This window comes from Protopterus annectens, chromosome 7.part1 (assembly GCF_019279795.1).
Source record: "Protopterus annectens isolate FY-2018-M chromosome 7.part1, PAN1.0, whole genome shotgun sequence".
Taxonomy (NCBI): Eukaryota; Metazoa; Chordata; order Ceratodontiformes; family Protopteridae; genus Protopterus; species Protopterus annectens.
The window spans coordinates 438,983,879-438,989,813 of record NC_056740.1 but is presented as its reverse complement, the minus strand read 5'-3'; positions in this window follow the sequence as shown (position 1 = coordinate 438,989,813).

Sequence of the window (5,935 nt, the reverse complement as noted above, 5' to 3'; positions counted from 1 at the left end):
GAGCTGTCGAGTACCTATCCTAGTGGATACTAAGGTATGTGCGGCTTTGAGAATACTAGCTAAACAGACATTCCAACGATCAACAGGGGTACACAGTGAGGGCATCCCAGGCAACTGCCTCAAGGATGCTCCAACACTTCCTTAATGATATGCTACAGCATGTAGAGGATCATATGTGGTTTGCTCATACTACAGAGTAGATGGCCAGCACTACCTGGGACTTATATGATATATCCCATTTCCCTAACATACTGGGGGCCATACACTGCACCCACATTGAAATAAAGGCATCACCAAGTGAGTTGGGAAGAAGGTACATTAACTGTAAAAATTACCACCCCATCAACCTACAGGTGGTCTGTAATGCACAGGGTATAATCTACAATGTGTTTGAAGGTCACTCAAGCAGTATCCATGACTCACACATATGTCGTATGTGCAACTTGTGTCAGGGATTTCTAAAGGATGAAATTCCTCAGGGCAACTTATTGGTAATAATGATATGCCCTTGAGTCATTGTTAATGACACCAATCAGAAATCCACAGACCATGGCAGACAATGGTGACAATAATGCCCTGCCACAGATCTGAGTCATCATATAGTTTGTGTTTGGGCTGCTGAGTAAATTTTACTTGTCTGGATACATATGGCAGCGCCCTACAACATGACCCTGGCAGACATAGAAAGATATTCTCATTATGTAAAATTCTGCATAATGTAATAGTGAGGAAACAGTTACAGCAGGGAGTGTGAATGCAGGGGTTACGTGTCCCACCACATCAGGCAGTGAAGAATGAGGTAGATGAGGAGTTAATGGGGGATGCTGCAGCAGGAGAGGACCACGCAAGACAAAGGCATGCACAATACAAAGTGGCACTGGTCAAAAGGCAGCAGCCAGTCTTAGCCTTGGGCCACGTTAAAGTGTACACACAGCATTATACCTAATGTACACAAACCTATAATCAGGCTATACTTACGCATGCACAGACTGACCACACTGTACACCACGTGTAGGCAGCTGAAGTAATAAAGTCAAAGGGCAAAGCACAATTATCACTTGCACGGGTGGGAGCAGAGGGCAGGGTAGTATGCAATGTCCTTCCATAAAGAAGTGTGTGTGTGTGTGTGTGTGTGTGTGTGTGTGTGTGTGTGTGTGTGTGTGTGTGTGTGTGCGTGCGTGTGTGTTGCTCTAACTGTAATAAACTTAAATCTTACTCTATCTACCTTCCCATGATAGCATCACAAATCATATCAGTGGCCTGGCATCTGGCCTGTTCGTAGTCCCTGCCCTGGTCATCAACATCATTTATATCATTCATTGTATCCTACCAGGTACAGTCACAGTAAGGGGCAGTCATAAGTCTCCTGGCTGGACATCCTTCAGCCTACAGAAATATATCATTCTGCACATGGGAGAACTTTCATGTGGGTCCTTTTCCTTCACCACAAATTATGCTTTGTGAGGAAAGAAAAAGTGTCTGAGTTAACAGATAAGGATACATTTTTTAAACCACATCATCTACACTGAACTACATCTGTTGTGGGGCTTTAATGTCTGTAAGTATATATTTTTTGTCAAACATACTGGCTTAACTGAACCAGTACCCTAGCATGTCCCCTCTGTAAACAGTAAGTAATAAGTTCCAGTAGCCAGTACACATGCTGCACTTTGCTCACATTTCAAGTTATCTGACAAGAGATTTTACCTGGCGGACCTAGAAGCATTCACAGTAAATTGAAAAAAATGCCCTAACAATCATCTCCAATAAAGATTATGCTCAGCTGTCACACTACTGCTGCTGTGTCACCGTTCCCCCCACCCCCAGTGAGAATTCCCTTCCATAATTTCAGTACAGCACACATATGACAATGACTGCTTGATTGAACCTACATTATGCATGCATTTCATCAAATGTCACCAGTAATCAGAAATCTGAGCACACCCTCATAGAACAACATCAGACAATGATCCTGACACCTGCAGAAATTTCATAAAGACAGCAGACAATGATTCTGAACAGCACTGCTTTGCACTTTAAATGCTGAATTGTTCCTTTACTGCAAACACTTTAACCTTTTACCCCAGTTAACCTCCCCATTTGATTAATGCACTTGCCCCGATTGCATCTCTTAATGCAGCAATATGTTTCTACAGCTATATACTGTTAGCAATATGGTCCTAGTATAGCAATATGGCCCTACTATACTAAAACATTCAGTTGTAGGCCTTTACAGGTATGTCAGTGTTACAGTAAATTATATGTACAAAAAGGCAGATGTTCATACTGAGTGAAGAAAGAATATAAAGTACAGGAGTTAAACTCGCCTCTATTTGTGAATTCTGATGTTTCGATTGTCTCTGTATAATGTAATAATTTATGTCGCTATCAACTCTACTAATGGTGTTCATTGTTCACGTTTGATAGTCAACACTGTCATTTGCTAATATTATATTTATCGTGTTATTTAATAAATAAATACATAAATGTAATGAGCATAATAACACTGAACATCAAATAAAAATACATATAAATGCAAGGCTTTCCAAATTTTATGGTGAGCTTGTTTTGAAAATAATGCATTTGGAAGCATGTTTACAATATCGCTATTATAAACTATGATACTTTTACACCTGTAGATTACACTGGAGTTCTTATTCTGCTTAAAAAGTGTAGTTACAGTTCAAAGGTCTATTTCATTTTTCCTGAACGTTCATTATTTGCTATCCCAAATATGCAAAATCAGTTTGATGTAGTTTATTTTTCAGGCAACGTTTCTACCGAGGAAATCACATAGCGTCTTTATAGTATGATGCCATGTTTCCTTTTATTTTCCATAAGTGTTTTGTCTTGACTGACTTAGAACTATATCATTTGTTGCTAGGCTTTCTTTGAGTAGCTCTTCAGATAATTATCAGTGATTGTTTTAATAACAACCTTCACTTTTTGTTAGTTCCAGTTGCCTACACGTCTTATTATCCATTCAGGTTTTAAAAATTAGCATCAGCTAAGCATCTGACTTGCAATGGAGAATTCACATATATGACAGAGATTGTATATGGTGAAGGAGAGAGAGCTCTTGAAAAAAGCAAAAGAAAAATAGTTTTATAAGAAGGGTAAAATGATATTTTGACACTGCAATTCTTAACTTATTACATGCAGTTTGCAAAAGTTCCCAATAATGACAACAAATTCTTAACATCTCCCACCATTCTATGCATTGTCTCTCTCTTGGCATGATTACAACCTCCCAGTCATCTTAAATTGAAGCAGGAATATAACAGTGTAACTCACTTTGTTGTGGGTCATGATGGTCTTCCATCCATCATAAACTGGAGAAGAAACATAACAGTGTAACTCACTTTGCTGCAGGTCATGATGATAAGACCCATCATTGTATTTATTTAAACTATTTGAATTGGAATGAATTTCATTGCTGTTTTTCTCAAATCCAGCTACATTTCATACATAAACTTCTGTCATCATAAATACCCATCATAGTTTGGTGCTGTTACATGAAGACAAATGTTCAGAGCATCTGTAATCAGCAACTGGTTGTCCTAGAGCTAAAAACAAACTAAAAACAAGTACGGTGACTCTGAAAATTCTGTTGCTATAGGTAAATTGTGGAAGAAATTTAACTATTCCTTGAGATGCTACCAACATAAAAAGACATTCAAAAAGCTGTAGAGTGTGTGATTCCATTCTAGTTCGGTCAAAAGGTGTGGAAAATTTTTATTGTCTTTTCTTTTTCTCTGGCCTATCACTGTTTCCAATTGTGTATTTAATGTTCAAATTCATTTGGATACCATTACTTCTGTTCCTTTACTGGTATTGTTTATTACATTATCAGGGTTTTCTACATTTCACCTTAAAGTTAGCATTAACTTATGTTTCAGTTTTTTTTTACTTAATTTCGTTAATGCAAAATTGTTTTCCCTTCTTGCTTTTATCCTCCATTAATGTCTATTCCATTTGTTTCTTTTGTATGATTTTCGGCCATTCTGCACAGCTTACCTCCTCATGTTCTCCATATTTGTCATTTGCTCTGTTTCATATAGCTGCTTTATATTATTTGTTCACATCATCCATTCTCTTTGATTTCATTGTAGCATGTATAATGTGTAATGCCTAGAACTTTCCTCTATGGACTCCATGGAAAAGAGTCGCCCCAGGTGGATATGCTTGTTAAGAAATATAAATAAAACAGATGAGAATAGAATTAATAAAGGGACAAGACAAAAGCTAATTGTTCTTGCATCTGAATTTCAGTAAAATCCCTTCCCACAAACAAGACATCTCATTCACACTCTTGTGTTGATGGCCCTAAGAAATGGCCAGCATTTCGAACAGCTGACTTTCAAAATGCATGTGGTCAAAAGTAGTTAGCCAGATTCTGGTTTTGCCAAAGTACACACGTCTGTTTTGGCAAAGAAAATAATTGGCTTTGCTGGAAAACCAAGTATTTCCTTTTGTTTGAATTTGGATGAACTCGGAGTGAAATATTTAGGTATCAGGGAGGGACAACTATACTCTACACTAAGCAGATGTAGAGGAAACTATCTGTCACAAAAGCAACTGCAGGTCAGAATTCTGTCCGGTCTTCAGTTATGACTGTCTGACCAGTATCCTTTGACATTTTGAACATCAATTTGCAGCTGTATGAAAAGTAGTTTGGCATTCTGTTTTACATAAAAGATTCAAATGTCCCATACTTCACATATTCTGTACCAGACATTTGCAATTAAGCTCTTTCTCAACATTTTTTAAAGTGATATTTGCCATATATTTGCCTTGCTTTATTACGTTTCCTTCTTTTTCTATTTTCTACATATCCTCAACTAAAGTATAACCTCAAGTTCTTTTTTTAAATTGTCTCACATTTCCTTTAGATAATCTAAAATTTATTTATCTGTTTTTGTTTACTGGCATAGTCTGACTAGACACTTGGGTGTCCTTTTTCCGTGGAGCCCCTAAGAGAAAAACTCCATTGGAAATGACAATTAACTGTATAAAGCTGCATACAGTTTAAGTACTATGTAGAAAGCTAAATACAAGTGTAAATACAACACAAAATAGTTAAAATTTGAACATTTTTACAGAACTTGTGGCGAAACATTATTTACAATTATTTTCAGTTGTTTAGTACATACATAAATACATGCATGCAAGTTTGTGACCATTTTACAGAATTTGGAAAAAAAACATTATTTAAAATTGTTTAGTACATACATATATGTATAGTAGGTTTGCTGCAGAAAACAACATTATATAAATCTGTAGGTATAACAATTGTTCATGTACAGGCATTGAATTCAGCCTGTAGAGAAGGAGAGAGAACAGCTGTAGAGCAGGGGTTGTGAAGGTGTTGTTTATGGAGATGTTTCAATATTTTGGGGTTGACTTGTTGTCATAAAGTTGGGGGGAATAGTGTTCCACAGTTTAGACACCAGATAGCCAATGAACACATTACATGCATAAGTCAGGATGGCTGAGTGGGCTACGGCACCAGCCTCAAGGATTAAACTCCATCCAGATGGAGACAAGGGTTCAAATTCCACTTCCAAAAAATATTAGTCTGGCAGTTGGCACATAGGGTTAATGCTGTGAGCTGCAGATGTAATTCCTGTGTTACAGGGTTTGATTCTCTCAGCCCTTGTTTGCGTACTGTGTATCCTCAGCAAGTTTCTTAACCAGAAAGTATGTTGCAGCAACTGGGAAATTGGGCTAAGCTCATCAGTGGTCCCCTGGACTTCAAGCTTAGTATCTATAAATCTTGCCTGCTACATGCAAGTATACTTGTCAGACCACTGGTAAAGATGTCAGTCCAGCTGGGCAGTCATAAGGAGAAAATGCCAATGTAAAGTAAATCTCTATCATATGTCGCGCGCGCGCGCGTGTGTGTGTGTGAGTGTGTGTGTGTGTGTGTGTGTGT